General features: G+C 50.4%; 1 protein-coding gene across 2 annotated transcripts in view; it reads right to left on the bottom strand.

Moving 5' to 3' along the window:
- Window positions 1–13,466, bottom strand: part of TBC1D5 (TBC1 domain family member 5) — a 1,888,005-nt gene that overhangs the window by 1,717,821 nt on the left and 156,718 nt on the right. The gene's annotated exons all lie outside the window — the stretch shown is intronic.

The following is a 13,466-nucleotide window of genomic DNA, read 5'->3' as shown; positions in this document are numbered from 1 at the left end:
ATTTGTTAACGCTGGCCATTGGCATTGCTTTCCATGCCAATACTGGTGCACTTTAACAATGCGATTCTCATGGCAGGTTCTGCAACATTTGCATTGAGCTGGGAGCTTATGCCCTCAAAGTTATTGAAGCGGTCAAAAATGAAGCAGCACTTTTGAAACTACGGAGGAAATTCCCCTTTACTGAAGGGATCTGGAACTTGTACAGAGTACCACAGTGAGATTTCATTGACGTCAAATGCCATTGGTGGTGAAGGGACATTTCTATGAATCATTGCAAGCCATTTCTCATACATTGTAAAATAAACGTTCCTGAATTGCTCTTCAACATTGCTTTGCTTACCAAGCGGCAAGCACTCTAACATGGAACATGTTGCAGTGCCAAAGTCATTAAAGGTGTCACCCAACCTACTCTCAAGGAGATGTTTCACATCTACACCAATTATGCTGAACTTAGCAGACAAAGGTTTTTTCAGACTCTAGTTTTTTTTATCATGTCCACTACAGCAGTTATGTTTTCCTGTAAAAATCTAATAATGCAGTAGAAAGTACTTTTTTTTACATCACTATAAATATGCAACCAAAGATCCTCACATTTCTTGCCTTTGGCATCATAACTCAGCCAACATTCTGGAAACGGTTGCCACATGGATAATATAGCATTAATAGCTCCTTGGACTGAGAACAATAAGCTATAGGACACAGTTGAGATGACTCTTTCTTTGATGCCACACAAAGCAAGAAATGATAACTATTTGCGTTTTAATTCCTGTGCATAGGAAAACAGTGTTCCAGAATGGACCAAAAAGTAAACAGCATCATCCCTCATTAACTCTGAAGAATGTAAAGATGCTTTCAGCATACCATCTAACAAGTAGCAAGGATCTCCTACAGGGAATTAGTTCAGCTCGGGTATCAATTTTGACAGGTCATCACACAACTTTTTCATATACATAGCTGAATCACTGCAAATACAAACAGTATCACTCCAATCTTTGTTGAACTTGGAAAGAACCTTTTTTTCTGCAGAGCATTCCAAGGGACACTGCGATCTAGGTTTTCCAAAAGTCTAGTGTCATGCTTTCACCACTATCCCTGATGCTTGGGGATAGCTCTCTTTATACATATACCTATCACTATACCTTGCATTGAATGTGTAAAGCCTGAGGTGTTGGCAATTCACCTATCATCAATACTGACCCACTTGAAACTGTGGGCTGATGTATTCGGGTTTTTACCCATTCTCTGTGGGTAAATGTGATGACACATTAGGAAAGATTCTTCTGAAACCGCCATTTTATCTATCAGTGAAAGAATCAAAAGCAGCCAAAATATCAAATATGATTTTGATATTTCCTGATGCTCAACAGAATATAAAATATTTAAACGAGACCTAAAACATGCTTCAACCCTGCATCTCTAGACCAAAGACCACAAAAACTGAAACAAGCAAAAGAAGAAGAAACCATATTTAAGTGGCATCCCTAAACATCAAAACTCAAGCAAAATAATGTTATCCCAGTCTTTCTTACTGCTAGCTTGTATAACAAAGTTACATTGTATTGGCCCCTTCAGGAAGAAACAAAAATGACTCTTTCACTCTCTTTTTCCTTTTGTTGAATGACGTGAAGTTTGTGGTTGTGCAGGTGTTTTTTCAGTGTTTATAGGTTTTCACTGGAGAGGGCTATTTCTCCTTCAGTGGGGTTTTATAAGTTACTATAGGTTTAAACCTAAAACCCCACAGCCTATATATACTGGATGCAGTATACTACAAACCAGTCCTACTCCATGGAGGCAATATCTACATGCCTTGTCTGTAATTCTCCGAGTGTGGCATGGCCTTTGGCCATGCACTATATGCATGGGACGAAACGCTGTGTACATCTCACAGAGTAATGCAGAGGAACCTATTCTGGGGAACAAAGTACATCTGAGGCCCTAGATGGCCGCTTCAGAGGGTCACAGCTATCCCAGCATTCAGTTAGAGCAACACAGTCTCACAAACTGCACTTCCGGCCAACTGCCCGGACCTAAAGCAAGTTTATCCATGCAGAGCCGGACCTCAGGATTTCGGGGATGCTACGGGCCAAGACATCTCAGAGCACACTTTAGCATCATCCAGCCCACCTGTAGTTGCCTCTCCATACTTTCTCTGCTGGGTCTCCTTAGATAGAATGACGGTCCCACTCTGCCACTCTTTCCCCTCACCCTCCATGGCCAAATATTTACTAACGTCTAAGAAAGCTCTGCATTTCCAAGCAGGCCTATCTTGTAGATCAGCCCATCTGCTGTTGCACAGCAGTGTGTGTCTTGGTATTAGAAACACACTCTAATCTAAACGAGCTTCACTTAGGTAGGGGCTAAGAAGGGTAGGCTCCTGTAGGACATTGATGCTTTTAAAAACAGAATAATGAACACAGCAGTGGGACTCCTGACCAGTGCATGCTGGTGCAGCAGCAAAGGATGCAAAGCCATCTGAACTGAGGATTTTGGAGGTTTATAATGCTAACCTTAATATCACTTAAAATGAAGAGGTTTCCACTGAAGCACAAGTTACTACTTGTGTAACGATATATCTGTAAGAGACATAAGTTAGTGATATATTCCTTACCTTAGAATATCCCCAGGCGTCAGACTGGATCCGAAAAGTTTTGCGTAGCAGTACCCTTGTGCGTCGGTAGGCGTCGTCTGCGGCTCCGCGTCCGTCATCGGCGTCGTGGGCGCCGTGATGACGTCGTCGGAGTACTTAGACGCCGCCTCCGCGTGCTGACGTCAGTTCTTAGCCACAGCTTTTCCGCGCCAGAAGCGCAGAGCCATGACAAAAACCGACACTGGTGCCAAGAAACTAGGGCCCTGAAAGGGGATGACCTGAACCCTAGATATCGGTTCGCAGAACGGGGAGGATGGGTGGGTCGGTAAGGAATCTATCACTAACTAATGTCTCTTACAGATATATCGTTACACAAGTAGTAACTTGTGCATCTGAAAGAGACACGTTAGTGATAGATTCCTTACCTTAGAATAGATACCCCAGCAATACCATCCCCGTGGTGGTGGGTCTGCGAACCAATATTTACACCAGAAAGTCCTGGAGAACGGAACGGCCAAAGTAGCCGTCCCTCCGGACTGGACTGTCCAGGCAGTAGTGCCTAGCAAACGTGTGCAACGAGGCCCACGTAGCTGCCTGGCAAATGTCCTGCAAGGGCACACCGCGGCCCAAGGCAGTTGTAGTGGCCGTGGCTCTAGTAGAATGAGCCCGCAGCCCAGCAGGTGGTTCCTTCTTAGCCAAGGAGTAACACGCCTGAATGCACATGATAATCCATCGAGAGGTGGTCCTCTTGTTCACCGTTTTCCCTTTCTTAGCGCCCGCGTACCCAACAAAGAGTTGATCATCCACCCAGAACTGGCGTGTGCGATCCAGATAGAACGAGAGCGCACGTTTTGGGTCCAGACGGTGGAGCCTCTCCTCCTCTCTCGAGGGGTGCGGAGGCGGAAAGAAGGTGGGCAATGTGATGGACTGCCCAATGTGGAAGGCCGTGACCACCTTTGGCAAGAAGGAGGGCCTAGTCCTCAAAACAACCTTGTCCGGATGGACTTAAAGGAAAGGAGGCTTACAAGAGAGGGCCTGGAGCTCACTCACTCTCCTGGCAGAGGTGATGGCTACCAGGAAGGCAGTCTTCAAAGAAAGAAGGCGAAGTGGACAGTTATGAAGTGGCTCAAAGGGAGCGCACATCAGAAAGGTCAGAACCAGGTTCAAGTCCCACTGAGGCATCACGAAAGGAACAGGAGGAAAGGTATAAGTGATGCCTTTCAGAAATCTGTTAACAATAGAGGACTTGAACAAAGAAGGTTGGTCAGGCAGCCTCAGAAAGGCTGAAAGAGCCGAAAGATAGCCCTTGATAGTGCCCAGAGCAGAGCCCTGCTGGGCAAGAGAAAGAAGGAAGAGAAGAACCTCAGAGAGGGGGGCATTGAGGGGATCCACAGCCTTTGCTGTGCACCATGCCACAAATCTGTTCCACCTGCAGGCGTATACCGTCTTTGTGGAGGGACGCCTGGCTGCCAGAATGATGTTGCAAACTTCAGGAGGCAAGTCAAATGGCCTCAACTGTCGCCGCTCAATCTCCAAGCATGGAGGTGGAGACTGGACAGGTTCGGGTGGAGGACCGTACCCTGCTGCTGCGACAGAAGGTCCTCCTGAAGAGGCAGACTAATCGGGGGATCGACTGACATGCTGAGTAGCTCGGGATACCAGTACCTTCGAGCCCAGTCCGGAGCCACAAGGATGACTTGTGCCCGGTCGCGCTTGATCTTCTTCAGCACTCTGGGCAGAAGAGGTATAGGCGGAAAGGTGTACAACAGACCGCAGCTCCACTCGCGACGGAAAGCGTCTCCGAGCGAGTGCTGCCTTGGAAATTTCAACGCGCAGAACAGATGACATTGCGCGTTCTCTTCGGTGGCGAATAGATCTAACCAAGGCTCTCCCCATCGCAGAAAGAGGCCTTGCGCCACGTCCGAGTTCAGACGCCATTCGTGATCCATCGAGCACCGACGGCTGAGTTCGTCCGCCCTGGCGTTCAGAGAACCGGCCAGGTGTTGAACCACCAGAGTCACGCCCTGATGTTCCAGCCATTGCCAGAGACGCAGAGCCTCCTGGCAAAGGGTCCACGACCCCACTCCGCCTTGTTTGTTGCAGTACCACATGGCGGTGGTGTTGTCGGTGAACACCTGCACTGCACTCCCTCGGACAGACGGGAGGAATGCTTTCAGTTCCAGACGAATCGCCCGCAGCTCCAACAGGTTGATATGGAGCCGGGACTCCGCCGGAGACCAGAGTCCTCTGATCTCCGCCTCTCCCAAGTGGCCTCCCCAGCCCTGGAGAGACGCGTCCGTCACAACTACGTGCTCCGGTTGGGGAAGGCAGAGGGATCTGCCGTTGACCCAATCGCGGTCCGTGAGCCACCACTGCAGCTGGCTCGCAGTGCCCTCCGAGATCAGGACATGGTCGGACAGGTGCCCGGATGCAGGAGGCCATCAGCCCCAGAAGCCGCAGCGTCAACCTCACCGAAACCCGGGATAACCGCCGGAAGACCGGAATCAGAGCCTGTATATCCCGGACCCGCTGTTCGGGCTGGTAAACCCGAAACTGCGCCGAGTCGAGAACCGCTCCGATGAAAAGGAGCTTCTGAGAGGGGCACAGGTGTGACTTCGGCACATTGATGGAAAATCCCAGCTGGTGCAGGAGATCCGCCGTAGTCTGGAGGTGGCTGACGACTGTCTGGGGCGAGCCCGCCTTCAACAACCAGTCGTCGAGGTAGGGGAAGACTGACACCCCTAACCTGCGCAGGTGAGCTGCGACCACCGCCATCACCTTCGTGAACACCCGTGGGGCGCTGGTAAGGCCGAAGGGGAGCACGGTAAACTGAAAGTTCTCGAGGCCTACCGTGAACCGCAGGTAACGCCGGTGGGCCGGCAGGACGGGGATGCGGAAGTATGCGTCCTGCAAGTCCAACGCTACCATCCAGTCTCCTGGGTCTAGGGCAGCCAAGACCTGAGCCAGTGTCAGCATTTTGAACTTCTCCTTCCGGAGGAAGCAGTTGACGTTCCTCAGATCCAAGATAGGGCGTAGGCCCCCTTTGCCCTTCTTGGGTACCAGGAAGTAGTGAGAGTAGCAACCACGACCTACTTCTGGCCCAGGAACGCGCTCAATGGCCCCCTTGGCCAAGAGGGCCGAAACTTCCTCCTGCAGGAGCCGCAAATGATCCCCCGATATGCGGTGGTGTTGCGGTGGCATGGCTTGAGGGGTCGCCTCGAAGGGGAGGGAGTAGCCCCTTCAGACGATCTGCAGCACCCACCTGTCTGAAGTGACTGTGCGCCAGTGAGAGAGGTGATGGCGGACCCTGCCTCCCACTGGCGTCACATGGGCCGAAAAGCACGGACTAGGAGGGTTTAGAGGTGGATGCTGCGGGGGCAGGTGTGGACTGGCTCCGCTTGTTCCCCCGACCGCCTCCACAGCGGTTTCCACGGCCGCCGCCGCGCTGGACGATAGTTTGCGGCGAGTGGCTGGTGGCACATGTGGGGACGCCCCTTTCTTTGCCACGAAAGGAGCGAAAGGCACCCATTTGCTGGCGCGGGGCAGAGAGACCCAAGGACTTGGCCGTAGCCCTGGAGTCCTTAAAGCGCTCAAGCACGTGGTCTGCCTTGTCGCCAAAGAGGCGACGGCCATCAAACGGTATGTCCATGAGTGTATTCTGGACGTCTGCCGAGAAGTTGGCGGATCTCAGCCAGGCGTGGCATCGTATCGCCACCGTCGTAGCCATCGCTCTGCCCAACGAGTCAGTAGTATCCAGTCCGCACCTGATGTTATACTTTGCTGCGTCCCGGCCCTCCACCAGGGCTTGGTCGAGTTTGGCCCGGACCTCCAACGGGCACTCTGGCAGCACTTCCGCCACCGTTTCCCACAGAGAGTGGGTGTAACGGCCCAAGAGGCATGCGGTGTTGGAGGACCGCAGTCCCAGGCTAAGGGACGAGAACACTTTCTTGCCATTTATTTATTTATTTATTTATTTATTGGCATTTGTATAGCGCAACATATACCCTGGGGTGTCTTGGCGCTGAATAATTTGCCGGCTGATTGAAACTGCCTTGCTCTGATGATTTTCTATACCTGAAGTCATTTAGTAGTTTATTTATTAAACAGCCAAGTTTTTAATTTCTTGCGAAATTGGAGTAGCGTGGGGCATGCCCTGATGTCCTGGGGTAGGGTATTCCAAAGTTTGGAAGCCGCCACTACAAACCGTCGGTCTCCCCACATCACAGTTTTGGTTCGAGGAACCGTAAGTTGGTTACTGTTAGTAGAGCGCAGTTGGCGTGTTGGTTGGTATGGTCGTAGATGATCTTTAAGGAACTGTGGACCCTGTTTGTTTAGGACTTTGTATACAATGCACTGGGATTTGAATCTGGCTCTATTCCGAATCGTCAGCCAGTGCAGTTTGGGGATGGCGTTGGATAGCGGGGCAAATTTTGGAATTCCTAGAATGAGACGTGCTGCCGCATTCTGTATAGTCTGCAGTTTTTTTAGGACTCTTGCTTGGGCATTAATAAAGAGCCCATTGCAATAGTCTAAGGATGTCAGGACTAGTGAGCTCACCAGAGGCCTCTTGGATTCCCAATCGGGGGGAGCCGTCGGGAATGCGGTCTGGGAGTTAGAGGCCTGGATAACCAGACTCTCGGGGGTGGGGTGGGTGGACAGGAAACTGGGGTCGCCCGGAGCCAGGCGGTGGCGTCTGGCCACGTTCCTATCTACAGGCGAACCTGTAGCGGGCCTGGACCAAGTGCCCAAAAGAACGTCCGTCAAGGCCTCATTAAACGGCAGCAGAGGCTCCGCGGAGCATGACTGCGGCTTAAGGACCTCAGTGAGGAGGTTAGTCCTCACGGCCGCGACGGGGAGCTCAAGGCCCAAGGCCTTGGCAGCCCTCATCAACACAACACTATAAGTCGCACCCTCCTCCGAAGCCACGGTAGGAGGAGAGACAAATCCAGTTTCTGGAGAGGTCTCCAGGCCACTGGCCTCCCCAAGATCTCCTGTCCAGTCCATGGTAGACTGACACTCCCTTGTCAGAGGGTCCTCAGACCCCTCCCAATACTCCTCTTCCCCCATCTCCTGATATTCAGGGTCATAAGCGAATGAGGACGGTTCATAGAGATGAAAATCTCCGACCGGCGTCGAGAGCGGCGCCGATAGGCGTCGTCGGAACCGATTGAGAGGAGGCATCTGGGATGGCGCCGGCCGAGGCCGACGCCGGAGGGGACACCATACGGACCGACGCCGGGGGGGGTCGTAAGGTCCACCGGTGACGATCCATCGCCCTAGGAGGGCCCAGCGGTGCCCTGCGGCGCCGAGCCCAAAGGCGCCGACGACGCCGGGACCGCTGCACCCTGCGGCGCCGGGCCCGAGGGCGCCGGCGATGTCGGGATCATGGAGCCCTGCGGCGCCGGGCCCGAAGGCGCCGGCGGCGTCGAGGCCGAAGCACCCGATGGCGTCGGGGTCGAAGCCCCCGACCCACTAGCGCCCCCAGACGGGTTCGCTGGGCCCGAAGGCGCCGTGGAACCCGTCGGAGAAGAAAGGGACCTCATGGCCATGAGGAAACGCTCAATCTCCTCCGGCGTCGCGTTCAGCCCAGGGACCGGGGGGTATGGAGCCGAACGCGGCGCCCGCGACTCCCGAGGAGCCGCGTGGGCGGTGTCACCTGAACCCCCGGCCGCGTCGCGCGAGCGTCGGGGGGAGTCAGAAGAGCGATGATGTCTCTTCGACTTCTTGTGTTTCTTACCTGACTACTTGGACCCAAAGGAGTGGCGCCGACTCCCGGAGCTGTGACGGCTCCGTCCCCGCGACCGGTCCCTCGACCTCCCGTGGGACCGGGACCTCACACGGCGCGTGGCCGACTGGCGGATCTCGAGTCGCCTGCGGGACCGCTCCCGCCTGGCCTTCCTCGACAGGGCCCGACAGTCGGAGCAGGCCTCGTCGTCATGGTCGACGCCCAAACACATCAGGCACAAGCGGTGGGGATCCGTGACCGACATGGTACGGTCGCACTCGTCGCAATGCTTGAAGCCGGGCATCCCTAACGGCACCGTCGGAGTCGTAAAGACTTCGAAAAGGGATCAAAAAGATCACAAAAGGTTAGTCAAAAAGTGACTAGGGAACTGCTCTTTCCAGATCTGCGCTGGCTGGCGCGGAAAAAAGAAGAACTGACGTCAGCACGCAGAGGCGGCGTCTAAGTACTCCGACGACGTCATCACGGCGCCCACGACGCCGACGACGGACGCGGAGCCGCAGACGACGCCTACCGACGCGCAAGGGTACTGCTACGCAAAACTTTCCGGATCCAGTCTGACGCCTGGGGATATTCTAAGGTAAGGAATCTATCACTAACGTGTCTCTTTCAGATTTGATAAATGTAGATTGGCAATAAATAAGGAAAATTATGCACAACAATAAATAGTTGCCCACTAAACTTACTTTACAACAAGGTACAACACATGCATGTAAAACAATGCCATTTAATGTATGCCAGGTAAAACTGATCATAAGGAACACAGAGCTCGCTCAACTCTCCACAAAGGCTGCAGTGGGTTAGAGCTCATACAAATTGCATATAAATGAACAATAACAGAATGCAAAAAAAGTATGTGTACTCTTGAGCCAGTCACTGCGAATATACAGTTAGAGACGCCAAAAAGAACTTTAAAGGCACTAGGCAACTTCCTTTTGGACACCTATCAAAATTTTTAGTCAACACTGGGAGAGAGAACCCCAGATTGGTGCCTACATAGCAGAGACGTGAACACAGATTTCATGAAACAAGCGGGGCCAAGAAAAAAGAAGAAGAAGTCCCAGAAGGGCGATTTCCCAATTTAATTCCCTTAGGAATTGTGCTCCACGATAGAGAAAAAACAGCTGACAAAAATTACACCAAATAGGACAGGTCATAACTTTGCTCAAGGACTTTTTTTTTTTGGTTTCGTGCAAATTCATTCTGTAGTTTTGGTCACAAAAAGGGTTACATTTTAGAAAAGGTTATACATATCTGGACTGTTAAACATTTGGCAAGTTTAAAATAAAAAAAAACATTATCTCGCAGGATCCGCGGGTCCGATCATGGCCCTCTTGTGTGGATCCACAGAACCTCCCTGAAATCGGGGGATCAGAAATAAAGGACCCACACGCGCGTCTGGTCGTGGACTAGGACCCTGCACAGTGGGGGTTTACCACCTGTAAAGAGTGGGCACAGGTCCTGCAGCAGTCGAAGGCTGTGTACGGCAGGGATTGCATGCCTCTGGCAGGATGGGCGCAGGTGGCCTGCTCTGCTGTGCACAGCTGAAGGCCTGTGCTGTGTGTGTGGAGGGCCGAGGAGAGGGCAGGGCGCAGGGACTTGCTGGAGCACAGCCGAAGACCGAGCACAGTAAGGTAGCCCACACAGAGTTAGAAGCAGGGCCTGTCGGAGTTCAGACTATACAGCCAACTCAGTCAACAGCGGGAATGGCTACCTAGGGAGAATTGGGCACAGGGCTTGGCATTTGATCAGGCCCCCTGGCCAAACTCCTCTGCGCAGGGTCAAATGCCATGCACAGCAGGGTTTTAGTGCCTGAGGCTGGATGGGTGCAGCAGGCCAGGCACAGTGCTCAACTCTGCTGCGCCCGGCCGAGGGCCTTCAAAGATGGGGTTGCCTGCCTGTGGAGAACTGGGTACAACCGTCAACCTTCGCTGCGCACTGGTACCAGCTGCTGCCAATACAACTGGGGTGGCGGGCAGGTTTAAAAATAATTTAAAAAAAAAAATAGTTTACACACTTACCTTTCGCTGCCAGCTGCCACAATCTTCTGCTCCCTCGCTGCACCAGGCACTACAAGCCCCAGGAGCACAGGCTGCGAGACTCCCCGCGCAATCCCAGCGCTTCTCTCATGCAATAACTCGCCAACATGAGAGAAGCGCTGGGATTGGGGGGACCCGGGCAGTTTCACGCTCCAGCAGGGTCTGGGAGCCTGTGTCCTTGAACACTGCTGATATCTCCAAAGAACAGCCTGGAGATAATAAAGTGCGCTTGTTGGTTTGGCCGCCCAATCAGACATGCCCACTTTCATTGCCTGCCACCACTCCTCCCCTGCTGCTGATGCTGAGACATGGGCCGCACGCCCCAGACTCACAGATTGCAAGTGTAAAATAAAATAGTTTTATTGGGGGTTTTTTCCCTTCGGTCTGTGGCATTTTCACCAGTTGAGCATCGCTCTTCCGCCACAGCGGAGGGGCCACTCCTGCACACGGGTTAAGGAGTTGGCTGCCCGCAGGGGGGGAGCGGGTTCAGGAATTCTTGGATGTGGAATAGGATATTAAAAAAACTGAAAGTCAAAGGTTACAGGGAAGTTATGTATATTGGTTATATAACACCTAAACATATACTGAAAAAAATAAAACTCAAAATTCATCTAAAAATTACAATGAAAGTGCACCTAAGGGCACAAATTAACACCAGAAAAAACCCTCTGAAATTCGCAAGTTATGCTTAAGATCATAATCAAAGTGATGCAAACCATAATTTGCTATATAAACATATATTAAATACACACTGGCTATTGCCATTGTGTACTTCTTGTTAGAACAGAGTTTTCACAGAAAGAGTATTTTGTTTCACTAAACTTTGGTGCAGGGTAGAGACACCTCAACTCCCAGGCATTGGTCTTTCTAGGTCCCTCCCCACAAAACTCAAAACTGAAAAAGGTTTTTGTGTTGCCAATACCATGGACTCAGGCCCTGCAGTCAACCCACGCTGGGCACAACGGTCACAGGTCTCACATGCTGGTGAAAAGGAATTCAAAATACCTTTTTCTAAAGTAAAGAGATTTATGTGAACATACACACTATATATATATATATATATATATATATATATATATATATATATATATATATATATATATATATATATATATATATATATATATATATATATATATATATATATATATCCCAACAAGAAGTTGAGCCCTCAGTGGAAGAGCCACTCGATCGGCAAAATTGCATCCATTTCATTTTCAGGAGCAGTTGCAGCGGGAGACGCAGAGGGAACAGTCATCTTCCTTTCCATAGCCAAACCGGTTTCGGGAATCTTTTCCCTTTCTCAATGGCATCTGCATACGTTGAATGTTCGTCATGCACTCAAATATAAAGGTCCTGCCCTTATGGGCGTGTCCGCAGCGCGGCATCCTGGATCCTGTAGTGCATGAAAGTTTACCTTTAGTGAGTTCTTCAATGTAGCAGTAAATTAAAACATTAATAAACCCATGTGGGCTGATGCACTGTTATGCTGGGTGTCCTGTTGTCTTTATTCAGCTGCTCCTAGGACACCGGTCTCCCGTATGGAGATAGCGCCATGAGGCACCATCACGGGTCCGCACTGAAGCTGTTCCCTCTGCGTCTCCCGCTGCAACTGCTCCTGAAAATGAAATGGATGCAATTTTGCCGATCGAGTGGCTCTTCCACTGAGGGCTCAACTTCTTGTTGGGATAATTTGCGGCACGAGCCCAGCCGCAGGAAGAAAGCCAGCCGCTTCAGTGCGGACCCGTGATGGTGCCTCATGGCGCTATCTCCATACGGGAGACCGGTGTCCTAGGAGCAGCTGAATAAAGACAACAGGACACCCAGCATAACAGTGCATCAGCCCACATGGGTTTATTAATGTTTTAATTTACTGCTACATTGAAGAACTCACTAAAGGTAAACTTTCATGCACTACAGGATCCAGGATGCCGCGCTGCGGACACGCCCATAAGGGCAGGACCTTTATATTTGAGTGCATGACGAACATTCAACGTATGCAGATGCCATTGAGAAAGGGAAAAGATTCCCGAAACCGGTTTGGCTATGGAAAGGAAGATGACTGTTCCCTCTGCGTCTCCCGCTGCAACTGCTCCTGAAAATGAAATGGATGCAATTTTGCCGATCAAGTGGCTCTTCCACTGAGGGCTCAACTTCTTGTTGGGATAATTTGCGGCACGAGCCCAGCCGCAGGAAGAAAGCCAGCCGCTTCAGTGCGGACCCGTGATGGTGCCTCATGGCGCTATCTCCATACGGGAGACCGGTGTCCTAGGAGCAGCTGAATAAAGACAACAGGACACCCAGCATAACAGTGCATCAGCCCACATGGGTTTATTAATGTTTTAATTTACTGCTACATTGAAGAACTCACTAAAGGTAAACTTTCATGCACTACAGGATCCAGGATGCCGCGCTGCGGACACGCCCATAAGGGCAGGACCTTTATATTTGAGTGCATGACGAACATTCAACGTATGCAGATGCCATTGAGAAAGGGAAAAGATTCCCGAAACCGGTTTGGCTATGGAAAGGAAGATGACTGTTCCCTCTGCGTCTCCCGTTGCAACTGCTCCTGAAAATGAAATGGATGCAATTTTGCCGATCGAGTGGCTCTTCCACTGAGGGCTCAACTTCTTGTTGGGATATATATATATATATATATATATATATATATATATATATATATATATATATATATATATATATATATATATATATATATATATATTCAATGAAAAAACCATTGGTTTTAGGCCATATATAGTTAGGGATTTGCATTTAGAAAACCTTATTTTACTCGCATAAAACCATTGAAATTCCATATATAGTTATAAGCGCTAACTATATATCGCGCACCCGCAATCCACTGCTGATGATGTCACATATTACATCATTCATGACATGGTTAGTGACATCACTGATGACATCACTGATGACATCTCAAATGACATCACTGATGACATCACTGATAACATCTCATTTGACATGACTGATCACATCACTGATGATATCATTCATGTGATAATACCATGAACCTCTTCAGACTCTAATATAACCTTAGATACAATCAGTGTAAACAGACAGTCACTCATCCATG

This window comes from Lissotriton vulgaris, chromosome 10 (assembly GCF_964263255.1).
Source record: "Lissotriton vulgaris chromosome 10, aLisVul1.2, whole genome shotgun sequence".
Lineage (NCBI taxonomy): Eukaryota > Metazoa > Chordata > Amphibia > Caudata > Salamandridae > Lissotriton > Lissotriton vulgaris.
Note: the sequence above shows the minus strand (reverse complement) of the source record. Positions and strands in the feature narration are given on the sequence as shown.